Below are 16,126 nucleotides of genomic sequence, written 5' to 3' on the forward strand. Positions count from 1 at the left end.
ATCTAGATTTCTGCCATCATGAAGCACTTACTTATTAACTCATCACCCTGGTTTTCTATTAGGTTATCCTGTTTGATTCAAGAGCAATCTTTGTCCTGTTTATGAGCCCTTTATTGGTCATCTGTGTTGAAATATCTTTTCCCACTTGGTGGCTTGCAACCTTACAGTCTTAGTGTTAATATAATTTTTTTGTTGGTGATACCAGGAATTAAACCCGGTGGCACTCTACCTCTAAGTAGAGTATACATGCCAGGCCCTTTTATTTTTATTTTTCATTTTGTAACAGGATCTCATTATGCCCAAACTGGCCTCAAACTTGAGATCCTCCTGCCTCAGCCTTATGAGTAGAAGGGATTACAGGTGTGCACCACCATCCCCAGCTTAAAGTTTATTTTTATGTAGTCAAATTTACCAGTCTTGGGCTGGGGTTGTAGCTCCGTGATAGAGCACTTGCCTGACATGTGTGAGGCATAGGTTCAATCCTCAGCACCACATAAAAAAAATAAAGAAATAAAATAAAAGTACTGTGTCCATCTATAATGAGAAAAAATATTTTAAAAAAATTTATCAGTCTTCCTTCATGATTATGGGATCATTCCCAAAGAGTTGCTTCCACAAAGGATGCTGAAAACCATACAAGAAATGTCCCTTGCATTATTACCCTGTGTGTATATGATTACATGACCTGTGTAACTCTATGTCATGTACAACCAGATAAATGAGAAATTATACTCCATTTATGTATGATGAGTCAAAATGCATTTTACTGTCATGTATAACTAATTAGAATATATATATGAGTTGATGGGTACCAGGATAATCTTTTATCTATTAAAAAGTAATTTTTAGGGCTAGGATTGTGGCTCAGTGGCAGAGCGCTTGCCTCGCACATGTGAGGCACTGGGTTCAATCCTCAGCACCACATAAAAATAAATAAACAAAATAAAGATATTGTGCCCATGTATAACTAAAAAATAATTTTTAAAAAGTAATTTTTAAAGTATTGTGGGGTTTTTTAATCGTATTTTAGTTTTCAGTAGGCACAATACCTTCATTTTATTTATTTTTTTTTTATGTGGTGCTGAGGATCCAACCCAGTGCCTCATGAGTGCCAGGCAAGTTCTCTGCCACTGAGCCACAACCCCAGCCCAAACTTTACAATTCTTGAAAACTGATTTCCTTGAGGGCATCTCTATTGAAAGTAAACGTATTAAAAAAAGTACAGAACATCTTCCTCATCAGTGTTCTGTCTGCATAGTCTTATCTTGTGGGTATAAACCATAGTTAATTGAGTCAGTCCCTTATTGAGGTACATAAATATTTTTATCCCTTGAAATAAAAATGAGATGTCTATCTTTGTATATATTGCTTAGTGTCCACATACAAATATATTGAAGCTATCCCATGAAGTGGAATTGCTGGGTTAGTGCATACGTGCAGTTTTTAAAACGTCAAATTTCCTTTGTTTAGTTTTACTAATTTACATTTCTTTCTGCAATGCAGTAGAGTAGCTATTTCCCCATACTTTTATCAAAACAGTTAAAGAAAAAAAAAAAAGAAAGAAAGAAAGAAAGAAAGAAAGAAATGTCCCTTGCACTCTAACTGGCAGAAAAACAGTTAAATATCTACAGAATCACAACTTCTGAGCCTATCAAAGCCCTGGGGTCACAAGCCTACCAGATGCATTGAATTCCAGAGTATGACAAGCCCCTTCAAGGACAGATGGAATGCACATGCTGCTTTGTGGAAGGCAGAGAGAGCCCAGGAGGAGGAGCAGCACCATAGGAGCAGGAAAGAAGACTGTTAAAATATGGACTCACCTGTGCAGGTGGCGCGTGAGCAACATGGCCACTGGGCTTCCCTGGGAACTGCAGACACAGGGCAGCCTGCAGCTCTGTGTAAGGTGACTTCCACTAGCCTCTACCAGATGCTCCAGGAAAAACTGCAGCAGGGGACAGACAGAGACTGAGAGCATCCTGGGAGGTGGTGCACAAGACCAAAACACGGCCCCCTCCCCAGACTCTTCCAGCAACAAAGGGACCAGAAGCTGCCCTGTCATCACCACCAGGAAAATCCAGCTGCCTCTGGGAGGGTGCAAGGAGTCTCCTCCCTCATTCAAAGGATCCTCCTGCTTCAGCCTCCTAAATTGCTGGGATTACAGGAATATACCACCAAACCAAGCCTGGTTTGGGAGAAAGACATTCTAGGCAGAGGGAATAGCAAGTGTGAAGACTGAGTGAAAATGAGCTGAGTATCCAAGGAACATAAGGGAGATTGGAGTGGCTAAGGAATGGATTGATCAAGAGGAAAGATGGTGTGAAACAATAACAGTAATGCATTTTGGAAATTTAAATATATAGAAAATTTAAAAATTTAAGTGTTACATATAGATCAGAAGAGGAACCAATGAGTTAGTGTTCTAAGGGTCTTGCATTGTCTGGGAAGAGTAACATCAATGTCAATACCAGGCCTGGACAAGAAATGATACATGTTGTAATTTCTAGAGCTATGCTATTCAATATGGGAGTCACCAGCCACATGTGGGTGTTGAAATTTAAATTAATTATACTTAATTTAAGTTCAGACACCCATATTGCCCAGCAAGGTGGCACATTCCTATAATACCAGCTACTTGGAAAGCTGAGATAGGAGGATCGCAAGTTCAAAGCCAGCCTGGACAATTTAGTGAGACTCTGTTTCAAACAACAAAAAAGTCTGCGGATATAGCTCAGTGGTAAAGTACCCCTGGCTTCAATCCCCAATACCACATCCACAAAAATAAGTAAATTTTAAAAATTAATCTTCAGGGGCTGGGGTTATGGCTCAGTGGTAGTGCGCTTGCCTGGCATGTGTGAGGCACTGGATTCAATTCTCAGCACCATGTATAAATAAATAAAATAAAGGTCTATCAACAACTAAAAAAAAATTTTTTAAACCAATTTTTAAATTTTGGACCCCAAAAAGAGGAAACTTGGAGGCAGAGGCTGTGGCCCCTGTGGTGATGGAGGCCAATACTTTGCCAAACCACAAAACTGAGGTGGCTCTGGTGGTTTCAGCAGCAGCAATAGCTATAGCAGTAGCAGAAGGTCTTAATTACTGCCAGGAAACAATGCTTAGTAGGAGAGGAAGTCATGGAAGTGACAGGCAAGCTACAGGACACAACAGATTTGTGAACTCAGCCAAGCAGTGTTGTAGGGCCTCACTGCTAGATAACTTTCATTTGCACAGGCATTAAAACTCAAGGTCTATGTGTGTCACTAATTGCACAAGTTATTGTATTTTCTATTCTGTACCAAGTGTAAGGCATTCCAACAAAGAGTTTCAATGTAGATTTTTTTTTTGACCCATGCCATTTGTTGCTATATGTGATTGATTGGCAGTCTGACCATGATGCTGAATTAATGGATCTAAAAAGAAAAACACAACCGAGGAAAGCAAAACTTAGAGTAATAAGTGTTTCATGCTATTGATTTCCCTCCAACTGCCTTCCACAATTTTTGGCTTGCTGTATTTTCATTTCATTCAATGCAAAATATTTTCCCATTTCTCTAATTATTTAGTCTTTGAACCACGGGTCAAGGTGCGTTGTTTAATTTCCAAATGCTTGGAGGTGGGGGTTTTCCAGTTACCTTCATTGTTGATTTCTAGTTGAATTCTATTGTAGTCAGAGAATATGCTCTGTATGAGTTCAACACCTTCCAATTTTTGAGATTTATCTTACGGCCCAGAATATCTCTACTTGATTAATGTTCTTTGTGCACTTGAAAACAGTCTTTTCCTCAGAAGTCTACTTCCATTCTGTCTGACTTTGTAGGATATAGGACTAGTTTGAGAGGCGGAGGGGGCCTTGATTGGCTTGTACACCATGTGGCCCCAGGCCAGGACACTTGATAGGCGGCAGTCAATGGATGGGTGGGTGCGTGGGTGGATGAATGGCAGGCTCTGCTTCCTGAGGACAGGGCAGTTGCTTGTTTGTACCCAGGCCCCATCTTCCTGGAGGAAGGTGGAGTCTTCTTCAGGAAGTATTGAGGGGGGCCTGTGGAGTGAGCCCCTTTCTGGATCCCCCATGATGTTCCTCTCTGGGTCCCTGGGAAGCCTGTGCAAAGGCCTCAGGGGGCCTCAGGGCGTGGTCCTTTGTTGGGGTTTGCCCCCTTGTTGCTGGGTGCTTTTGCAGCGGGGGCTCTCTCCTCCTTTCCCTGCAGAAGAAAAGGAATTGGCCTTCTTCCTCCTTGGCAGAACTTGTGCTCATTTGAAGTTCCTGAGGCCAGGCCCAGTAGGCGACCCAAGCAACCGTCATTAGCCACATAGCCCGCTGCAGCCTGCCCACGCGGCTGGCTTTGAGGGTCCGCCAGAGCCTCTGGTGGGAACCGCTCACTGCCCTAACGGGGCCTCTCTGGGGAGGCGGGGGGCCCTGATTCTCCCTTGTCTTTACTCTGGCCACTGCTTCACCCTCTCCAGGAAGACAGCATGCTTCCTGGTGCAGCTGGCTCTGCGGCCACCAGGGCAGAAGTTCACCCTTGTTCTACAGATGGAGCAACAGAAACCCTGGGGCCGTCTGGGTCCCTGCCCAAACAAGGCCGGACTAGGTTGCCAGGAGTAACGACCAGAAAGCTGGGGGACATGGCTCTGCTCCCCACTCTGTTGGCAAGCGGAACGGGTTCCCACAGGAAAAAGGCCCTCCCGCCAGCTGCCATGGCTGCCCAGACCCTGCCAAATAACAGGCACAGGACTTTGGCTTCTGGTATTCATGAAGAGGTGCCTACATGAGAATTGTCCCACACCCTAGAGACCCTGACAAACCCACAAAAAGGCAGATGAAATAATGACCACCAGGCCAGGCATGGTGGTGCCTCCCTGTAATCCCAGGGGCTTGGGAGGCTGAGGCAGGAGGATCGCGAGTTCAAAGCCAGCCTCAGCAAAAGTGAGGTGCTAAGCAACTCAGTGAGACCCTGTCTCTAAATAAAATACAAAATAGGGCTGGGGACGTGACTCAGTGGTGGAGTGCCCCTGAGTTCAATTTCCGGTATCAAAAAAAAGGATGACCACAGGAGCAGAGGCAGGCCCCTTTGAAACCTGGCAGAACCGGCCGGTTGCAGTTGCCGCAGTGACTTCCCCTCTCTGGGCCTGGATTAACAATTCCTGCAAAATGGAAAGAGTTTCAGATGCATGCCATCAGGGGCCGGAGGAACCTTGTCTGAGGAGCTTCAACATACCTTTTGTCCATCAGACTCGGAGATACTCTCAGGGCAGAGCAAAGCTTGATTACCAGCTGTTCCGGGTCCTCTATTTGCGGCTGAAGTCCCCTCCACAACATTCCAAATATCATGAGCCTCCTGAGGTTGTGCTTCCTCCGCCAAGAAGGCCCTCACGCCCTCCCACCATCCATGGTCCATTCACACCCTTCTTTTTTTTCCCCTTTTGCGACCTTCCCCACATTTGGCTTCAGTGTGTCATTTTTCTATTGGGACTTCCTGCCTCCCTGAGTCACCTCCTGGTGCTAGTTCTACCCACTAGACTGGATGAGTAAATCTCTCTCTCTCTCTCTCTCTTTTTATTTTTATTATTATTATTTTTTTAAATTCATGGTCTTTTCCAGGTCATAGACAACCAGAAAGCTGTTCCTGCACCTGCCCTTCTGGCTGAATGTTTCCAGACCTTCAGGGGGTAGCTCTCCCAGTCCCTCAGTGTCCTGGGGTGGAGGTCTTCTCACATGCTCTGAATGAGTTCAGAAAGAGTCTCTGTATTCTAGGCGTTTTGTTAACTCTGAGGGGTACACAGAGACCACCCCAACATTCACAGGACAGGACTAGAGTACAGATGGAGGCTCATGTTTGAAAGTTGATAAGAAATTGTGCAAGCTAACAAACCACCAATAAAGAAACCTCTAATAATACCTTCATAATGCACCATGGTGCTCACCTGTAATCCTAGCAGCTCGGGAGGTTGATGCAGGGGGATCATGAGTTCAAAGCCAGCCTCAGCAACTTAGCAGGGCCCTGTCTCTAAATAAAAAAAAATAAAATAAAAAGAGCTGGGGATGTGGCTCAGTGGTTAAGCACCCCTGGATTCAATCCCTGGTACAAAAAAAAGAAAAGAAAACTTCATACATAATGATGTAGGAAACTAAGTTTGAATTTAGATATGCTGGACCCCTTATAGTTCTGCTCCAGATGTGATGGGGGTGAGAAAGCAACCTCACTGGCCTAAGCTGGGTCCCCTTCCCTTTTGCCTCTGGCTTCCCCTGCAATGCAGGATGCAGGATGCATCAGGAATCCACACAAGACATCTTTTTGGCCCTGTTCATTCCCTTGGCCTCCTCTCAGTCCCCATCCCCAGGGAAGCAGATTTGGGGCCATTTGGCCAAATGATTCTGGGTCCCGGGTAGTAAGTTTGGTTCACAAGGGAAGGGTATAGGTTCTGCATGGGTTTGTTCCTTGGCACTGAGGATCCCTCACCCTGTGTGAAGATTCGATACCCTCCCTTTCTGGGTCCGAGGGCCTCCCTGATTTGCCAACACTATGTATTCCTCTGTCAAGTCACCTATACAGTTCACAAAGTCACCTTTCTGACAGAAGTACTGCTCTATTTTACGGTTAAGTTGGGGGCCCAAGGCTGGTACTTATCCTTTAGAAAAACAGAGTATCCTATTTCTAATCTGTTAATATCCTTTCAGGGATCACCTCCAGAATCACCTCTGAGCTAACTGTAAGTGCCACCTGCCATCTGTACCTGTGTCAAGTGTGCCACTTGCACCAACCAAACCCTTCATACATCTCAGCCCCGGAGCCTGGCTGCTTCACCTGGCATCACAGTTCTCTGTGGCCATGTTGGTACCAGGGTACGTGTGGCAGTTGGCGGTGAGAAAAGCTAATGCTGATGGGGAGGGTGGGACCAAGGAGCATGAACAGCACTTGGTAAACTGCAGTTCCTGTTCTTCGTGAGTCCTGGGTTGCTAGTTTCTGGCTCATTGGCTAAGCAGAGCTTTGGGCTGCAGGCTGCCCTGCACAGCACTTCAGACTGTGACAGCCGTCTCGCAGCCCCTGCCTCTCCAGCATTGCTTGAGTTTCAGCTGGCACAGGGTCCAACCACAGGCCAAGCTTCCAGAATCTTTTGCCCAAATGGCTCTAAGCCTTCTTCCCTAGAGATGAAGTCTAAGAGGAGGCCAAGGGAGTGTGAAGAAGCTGGAGCATGTGGGCTCCCTGAACGTGGACCCTTGTGCTACAGCCCCTGCCAGCCTGGCGCCACCCCAGCCCTGTGTGCTGAGATGCTCCATCCTGACCCCCTCAAGGGAGAGCTGATGGCCCAGCTGCTAGGAGCACAGTCAGTCAACCTCCATAATAGATGGCCCCTTGAGGGACTGCTCCTCTTCAGAGCGACTGCACCTGAGGTCTCCCTTCCCAGGGTGGCCCACATCCAATGACTGATCCACATGGGGCATGAAAGCCTGGTCATCTTGGCCCAGAACCCCTGACGGCCTGCTTTAGCTCCAGACTTCGCCGTTGGGGTCAGCTGAGGCTATCCCTGGACTACTTTATACCTGGGCCTCTCTTGCAGGTTTGATGGGGAGACTTAAAAAGTTTTCTGCTTAACCCTTGGAAGACCAGGATATAACTCCATAATAAGCTTCCATCCCTCAGGCTTTATTAACTATGATTAATAAACAATAGCTCTCAGAGAGGCAGGTACTCTGCACAGTACTCAACAGCATTATAGTTATCCTCTTGTATCAGCTGGGGACTGGTTTCAAGATCCCCCACCCTGGGATACCAAAATCAGCAGATGCTCAAGTCCCTCATATAAAATGGTCTAATGTTTGTGCATAACTTATCTACATCCTCCTGTAGCCTTTCAATAATTTCTAGATGACTTATAATACCTAATATAATGTAAATGCTATGTATCATTCAGGGAATAATGATGAAGAAAATTTTGAATACAACTTTATTTTTTGTGTGCAGTGCAAGGTTTTGTACCCAGGGCTTTGTGCATGCTAGGCAAGAGCCCTGTCACTGAGCTACACCCCACTACCAAGAAAAAAATGTTATATCTTTTCAGTACAGATGCACTTTATTTTTATGCTATGAGGCATCAACATAGCATCACAGGGGTGCTTTTACCACTAAGCTATATTTCCAGCCCTTTTTATTTTATGAGACAGGGTCTTGTTGAGTTGCCCAGGCTAGCCTCCAACTTGCCACCATGCACATCTCAAACATAAATTTTTGAAATATATTTTCTATCATTTGTGGTTGGTTGAACCTGTGGATACAGGCTCATTTCGGCTGATCAAATTTCATTTAATTTTCATGGAGACCCTTAGTTGTATGTAGCTGTTACCTTTTTTTTTTTTTTTTTCAGAAGGAACTACATGAAGCTCAATGAAGTTCCTCAAAGTTGTGTTTCACAGAGCCACTCATTCAAGACATCATCATAGCCAGGTGACATGGCACATGCCTGTAATCCCAGCGTCTCAGGAGGCTGAAGCAGGAGGATCATGAATTCAAAGCCAGCCTCAAAAAAAGCGAGGCAGTAAGCAACTCACTGAGACCCTGTCTGTAAATAAAATACAAAATAGGGTTGGGGATGTGGCTCAGTGGTTGAGTGCTCCTGAGTTCAATCCCCAGTACAACAACAAAAAAAAGGCATCATCATACTTCAGACATTTTTTTCTTTTATCTTGAGGTAGGATCTCAATTGTTGCCCAGGCTGGTCTTGAACTGCTGGACTTGAGCAGGCACACACCACCATGCCCAGCTCAGAACAATATTTCTTATGATTCAACCATCTTATCTATTCCCTCAAATATCTTCACCTGTGCAGAATCTTTATGCTTTTATTAATTCTTTAAGGAAAGATATTTTGAAATTCTTCTTTTAAAAACCTAAATCTTGTGGTGGCACACAACTGTAATCTCAGCAACTCAGGGGCTGTGGTAGAAGGATCAAAAGTTTGAGGCCAACCCCAGCAATCTAGCAAGACCCTGTCTCAAAATTAAAATGTCATAAGGACTGGGGTGCAACTCAGTGGTAAAGTGTCCCTGAGTTCAATTCTCCATACAAAAATAAAATTTCTTTTTGCTTATTTCTGTTTTCTCAGTAGAGAAGTCAACATCCTCACTGTGTTTCATGGGTTCCCAGAGAAGTGAATCCACGGGAGTTGAATGAATGAGCAGGATTGTGAAGTGCTTTGAGAGTGTATGGCAAGTGTCAAGTATGATGAGAAACTTTTAACTTTAACTTTTTGGTTCTGGGCCACATTTTTGTACTGTCAGACATGATGTGTTTCCTCACTGTGACCAAAATACCTGACAAGAACAATTTAGATGGGACTGGGGTGGTGTGTCAGTGGTAAAGCACTTGCCTAGCATGTGTGAGGCACTGAGTTTGATGCTCAGTACCACATAAAAAATAAACAAATAAAATAAAAGCATTCTGTCCATCTACAACTACAAAAAAAATTTTTTTTAAAAGAACAACTTAGGGCTGGGGCTGGGGCTCAGTGGTAGAGCACTTGCCCAGCATGTGTAAGGCACTGGGTTGGATTCTCAGCACCACATAAAAATAAATAAAACAAAAGTCTATCTTATTTAAGGCCCATGGTTTCAGGGGTCTCAGTCCATAGATAGCTGACTCCATGGCTCCTGGTATTGACAAAAGATATGAGGCAGCACATCATACACATCTTGCAGGAAGAGTCCAGAAGAGCTCTGCTCAGGTCAGGAAGCAGAGAGAGAGAGGAAGAGGCTGCAGGGAAGATGTACCCTTTCAGGGCATGCTTCTAGTGACCCACCTCCTCCAGCCATGACCCACCTGCCTACAGGTACCACCCCATCATTCAGACTAGGATGGATTGATTGATTAGGATGAATTTTGCTTTCACAGCTGTGCATGTTTTCAATTAAAGCATTGACTTTTATAGTGTTTACTTGTTCGATTCTTAACTTCTTTGTGTGTGTGTTGCTGGGGATTGAACCCAGGGCCTTGTGCATTCGAGGCAAGCACTCTACCAACTGAACTATATCCCCAGCCCAATTCTTCACTTCTTCATCAACTAAATATAGGATACAGCTCTCACAATCAAATCGCTTTACCTCGGACCATTCCTGCCTTAATGCAGGAGCTTCTGGGGGACACCTCATATCCAAACCATAACAGTGTGCCAGGTGGCAGCTGTTGTGAAGGATGGAGGTCAGGCAGTGGAGGGTTCCTGGCAGTGGGTCAAGGGTGTAAGGTGTAGGAGGAAGGAGGGGTTGTTCTTTCACCACACAGACAGTCCTCAATGCTGGCAATAATTGTATTGCAAGCAGAGGTCTATGCCCCTTTGAGTTCCACACCTGAGCCCTGGGAACCATCCCAGTGTGGGGAGGAGAAGCCTGCAAAGGGTGCAAAGAGAAAAATGGGAAAGCAAAAGGTGAGTCTTGGGGCTGGGGTTGTGGCTCAGCGGTAGAGCGCTCGCCTCGCATGTGCAAGATCCTGGGTTCGATCCTCAGCACCACATAAAAATAAATAAGTGAAATAAAGGTATTGTGTCCAACTACAACTAAAAAATAAATATGTAAAAAAAGGTGAGTCTTGAATGTGCATCAGGTCCAGGGAACAATGAGGGCAGTAGCATCATTTGAGTGCGAGGGGAGGCAGCCCCACAGTGAGTGGGCACTGCATTACCCAGGAATGTTTTTCTATGGGGGCTGTGGGGCACCTGTTTGGGGCATCGGAGCAGCCCCACTTCCAAAATGTAGTCTGCTTCAGTTATCTCAGGGACCAGGCAAAGCTGAACCTGCTGCCCCAGGGAGCAGGGACCCTGCAGGCATGCCTAGCCAGAGTCTGCACCACAGGAAGACCCTGCAGGCCTGGGGCCCACAACCTGCAAATCTGCACGTCAGAACCAGTGGCCTCACCTGCCCTTACCTCACCACTTTGGCTTTGGTCCCAAAAATGTCACTTAAAATCTCAGCTCTTCTGGCTTAATGCACAGTCTATTCTGCCCATAGGCCTGTGATGCCTGGACTGGCCAGCCTCTAACAGGTCTTCAAGGACACAACGCACGCAAACACCCTGCCTTGACCCAGACTCTGAGGACACACACAGCATTCTGTTTCTGCCTTTATTATGGTACAACAAAATACCTGCCTGGATATGCCTCCTCCCCATGCCACACTGCAGCCTTTGATGGGGGTGGAGGACATAGAGGGTGGGGGGACTTGTCTGACTGACTTGGTTGGCAATCTGTCTACATATAGTCCTAATTATGTCACCACCCTGCTCAAACACATGGCCAGTAGTGTCCAAAGTACCTCCACAAACAGATCTTGGAAACCTTTTTTTTTTTTTTCCATTTTTAAAATTCACATGAACTTTGCATTTTACTTTCACAGCTGTGCATGTTTTCATTTTAAAGCATTGACTTTTACAGTGTTTACTTGTTAGATTCTTAACTTCTTTTTTTTTGTGTGTGTATGTGGTGCTGGGGAATTAAACCCAGGGCCTTGTGCATTCAAGGCAAGCACCCTACCAACTGAGCTATATCCCCAGCCCAATTCTTCACTTCTTCATCCACTAAATATTCAAGTAAAACTGCTGTCTGGTTTGCCTGGCTTCCTGAAGTTCTGTCTCATGGGGTATGCGCACCCAGAAGCCTGGCCTCTGGTGCAAGGCTCACATTTCACAGTTCTTGGGCACCAGTGCAGCTGCATGCCCCAGAGCCTCAGGCTGCCCCTCCTTCCTCCTGAAATGTCCTGTCCCTCCTCTTCTCCCAACCCTAGTCCTTCTTTCTCATCTCCTGCCTCTCCTGCCCACTCTTCAATATCTGGCAGGGTCTCTCCAGCTTCCTGGGGGTCTGGCCAGCTCATGTGTCTCAGTGGCTACACCAGAACTGGGGTACTTCTTGCTGCTCTGAAGTTTCTATCCCTCTGCTATCTACAAAGGGCTCTGCCAGTCTCAGCCAGCGCTGGTGTTTTGTCTAAGCTTCCTAAAGGAATGAGTGAGCCAAGGGAGACCCTGTGACTATCTAATCTGGGCCCCTTATCAGTAAAAGAATCTGGGCTTCAAGCAGAGGGAGGCAGAATCTTGGGCCAGAACCTGGGCCCAGCCAACCTGGGGCTGTAAACCTGCCTGTGGCGCTCAGGACAGGAAGAGTCCTCAGACTTTCCTGAGGTCTCCATGCCCTGTCCAGGCTCAGAGCCTGACCACTTCATCATCACAGGCAATTACTTTCAGCTGCTTGGTCGCTTGGCCAGAGCAGCAGCCCTTCGTGATGAGATGCAGGTTGGCACCAGAGTGTGGGACGAGGGACAGGCTGGCAAGGAATCAGAGCAGCCTTTCTGCCACCGGCTCCGGCTTTCCGCTGGTGATACGTAAGAGGATTAGGGCTCAAAACTCTGGACAAGGGGCTTTTATTCTCAGGCCTGTGTTTTCATTGGCCTCCAAAGCCCCAGAGACAGGAACAAAGGTGAGGAGGGACCTCCAATCCCTCGCCCTCCAAGCCTAGTGCTCTGGGGGAGCACAAGAAGCCCTGCCCCACTTCTGAGGATGACTGACACCTAGCCCCTACCAGATCTGCCTGAAGTCTGAGCTCCAGGGCCCAGGGAGACATCCTCACCCTGCAATGGAGGCCTGAGCCATTCACAGGCTGGCACCGGGGATTTTCCAAGTCAGCAGTGGCTTACAAGGGAATCAGAGTCCTGGAATGTAAGGATGGAAGGAGGCATGCAGCCACCTAGCCCAGCCTCTGTGGGGACATCGGTATAGGGAAACTGAGGCACAGAGAGGCCATGACGTGCCCAGGGAGCACCTGAGCTGGGACTGAAATGAGGAATGGGAGTCACAGGTGCTGCCTGGCTCTTCAGTTTTTTTTTTTTTTTTTAAGAAGAAAACAGGGGCCAGGTATGGTGGCATGTGTCCAAAATCCCAGGTACTCGGGAGGCCAAGGCAGGAGGATTCCGAGCTCCAGGTCAGCCTGGTCAACATAATGGGACCCCAACTAAATGAAGAAGATTGAAAAATAATAATAATAAAATAAAACTGGGAGTGTAACATAGGAGCAGAGTGCCCCTGGTTCAATCCCCAATGCTGGGGGAGAAAGTATATAATATTAGATATCACTGTTCCTCCAAGTCCTTTGGCACTTCCAGACCCCACCTGCCACCACAGGGCCTGAGCCCAGGCTTCTCAGCCCGACTTCTGCAGAGCCCATTCACTGCTGTTTCAAGGTCTCATTCCAACCCTGTCTTGCCTGTTCACACAAAGTCACCCTGTCTTCTCAGGGATCCAGGTGGCAGTTGAGATTTTAAATAGTGACTTCGCTTTCTCATGACCTCATAAAGCCCTCAAAAGGCAGTCTGGACAGAACCCCCGCTTTGTCTATGCTTGGTTTTGAGCAGTCTGACAAGGGCTTCTGCTCTCCTTCCACTCCAAAGCTGGGCAGGGCAGCAAACTGGGCCCACCAGGGCTGTGACTGGGCTCCCAGGGTGCATCTTGGTGTAGCTCTCTTCATCCTGGGTGAAGCTCTGAGTGGGCAGGGAGAGTCCCTGCCTTCCCTGGGTAGTCACATCAGGGGAGTCATTTCAGAACCCGATCTGGAGTTAAAGAGGATTGTAAATGTGTGCTCAGTCTGTCTCTCACAAGCCTCGAGGCTTCTCTAACCCAGGGACAGGTGAGCAGATATCTCTGGGGTGCAGGCAATCTACACTACTGTTGACCACTGGCCAGGGGAGATGGAAAATGATCATCTTTGCACTCATGTGTCCTGCAGGTTCAGAGTTCTGGGAGACACTTTGCTGGCCTTTTCTAGACCTTGGGAGACTCTTCCATATTGACAACACACCCCTGCTCTGGCCTCTCCTACTTCTGCCTTACTTCCTGTTGGGTGTGACTTCCTCTCAGTTCAGCTTCTTGGAAAAGCCGTATAAAAACACCCTTTTCATTTTCTCCAACTCTCTCACCATCTTCCTCCAGCAATCCCAAACTAGCCCCAGGTCCATGCATCACATTATTTTGCAACTTATTATTTCACAGATAGTCTCCAGGGTACTAGTAATACATTAATGAGGAAAAGAGACATTTCCTGCCCTCACCCAGCTTGCATTCTGACAGGGAAGGGCACTGGGTAAATGGACTGAAGCTGAGTTGGATAGTAATAAGTTCTATAGAGATAGATAAAGCTGAGGGGTCAGATAGGGAGTGCTGGGGTGTTACAGGTTGGTTTCTCCAGGAGCAAATGTTGAGATGGAGGCTGGGGTCACCACCTGTGAGAGGAAGGAGAAAGAAGCAAGATTGAACAGAGGAAGAATTTGAACGGTGTGGAAATCCAACAAAGCTTTGGGGGCATTCTGAAATGAGGATAGTCCATCAGAGTGCTTCACAGAGTGTGGAAATGGTTGATCCTTTGTAATCTACAGTTGCCAGACCAAGGCTGCAGTGGGAAGGGAGTGACCTTGGATCAAGCACTATGCGGCCACGGTGGACCCTGGAGGAACAGAGAGCTGGGGTTTGTCTGGTGATTGCTTTTCCTGCAGGTGCCCTTGGAAAGATATCTGGTGGTGCAGCCCTAATATCTACCACATGGGGCTGTTCAGGGAAGACCTCACAGAGCAAACTGGAAAAGTTCAAGGAAGCCATCCCTGCAAACACCTGGAGAACAGCCTTACAGACAGTAGGAGGGGAAGCAGAGACTGTGAGACTGTGTCAGAAGCCTTGTATGGAGTGGGTGAGCTCCCAGCAGGCAGGACCAAGAGCCACCAGAGGATGCTGGCTCTTTTTCTAGAGGGAAGTGAGCTGAGAACTGAGGGCGGTAGGTACATTCTTGTGGAAAGAACCTGATGCAAGGAACTCACAGAGCTACCCAAAGGTGGAGCTAAGGCTAAGCCAGGGCAGAGGCTGTGGGCCAGGGAGGCTGTGACATGTACCTCAGTGAACTGTTGGCGGGTGGGATTCTGCCCAGATGCTGGCCCAACGTCTCAGAACTAGTTGACTGCAAGCATCAGTCAGTGTCTGCTGCCCTCTGGTGGCTGAGCAGGAGATGACCCAACTGGCATCCACTCGTGCCAGCAGCCTGCGGGCTGTATGGGCTCACCTTCAACTCCAGGCTATGAAAGCTCTCTTGTCACAGATGGCAGAGGTGTCAGGCAGCACTTAGGGAGAAGCAACTCATCAATTTAGAGACAGGAAGGCAGAGAGAACATATGATGTTAATGCAGTGGTGACAGTCGCAGCATCCAGAAGGGCTGAAGCAGGCATCCAGGACTGGAACGGTGAAGCAGGCGCTGTTCCCAGGAGGCAACAACGTGAAGACGCTGCTTGACAGAGTTCTGAGTTCAAGGGCACAGTCACAGACTCTCACACGGGGAGATGAGGGAATGGAACTGGGAAGGCTTGACAAATAGAAGGACATGATGAAGACCTGTAGGATGAAACAGAGCTGGAGAACTGGGGGAGTGAAGGCACGGGAGGACTGTGAACAAAGAGCAAGAATGGAAGCTTGCAGGGCCCCTGGAGGTGTGGCTGCCGCTTTTGCCGATGCTGGAACTCAGAAGCTGCTGCTGCAATCCAGTCACCCACCACTGATGCCGAAGCTACCACAGAAGTCATCACTGGCAGAAAAAAAAAAAAAAAAAAAAGCCTTCTTCCAGGGACTTCAATGGAGAGCACTCCAGGCCAGGGGAGGTGCCGGCTCACTCCTTGCCATGTAAAAGCCTCTTCGCCTTTTGTTCCTTCAGTCCTTCCAATGCCATTCTACTTGATTGCCTTTGTCAAATCCTTCTGTGATTGAATTTTCTGAACTTAACATTGGCTTGTTCAACACATGTGTAAACTAAGTGGAGGCGAATTCAGGTATTTTGGGACCACAGGCTTGTACAACAGGGGATAAGGTTTTCTTTAAGAAAAAGAATACAACATTGTGAATACGAAATCAGCTTTATTAGGTTTATGGCAAATTCATCTCTGTCTGTTGGGTGATAACCCAACAATCTACTCTGGATGGATATTATAGAGGGAGACTCCTGCACATGAGCCGGGGACACAGTGGTGCTTGCTCAGAGGTATCTTTCCATTCAGAAGAAAAAGAACCATTGATAATAGAATAAATAAATACATATAGGAAGAATCACTGTTTTACATTGAAGTACAAA

Source organism: Marmota marmota, unplaced genomic scaffold (genome assembly GCF_001458135.2).
Source record: "Marmota marmota marmota unplaced genomic scaffold, marMar, whole genome shotgun sequence".
NCBI lineage: Eukaryota > Metazoa > Chordata > Mammalia > Rodentia > Sciuridae > Marmota > Marmota marmota.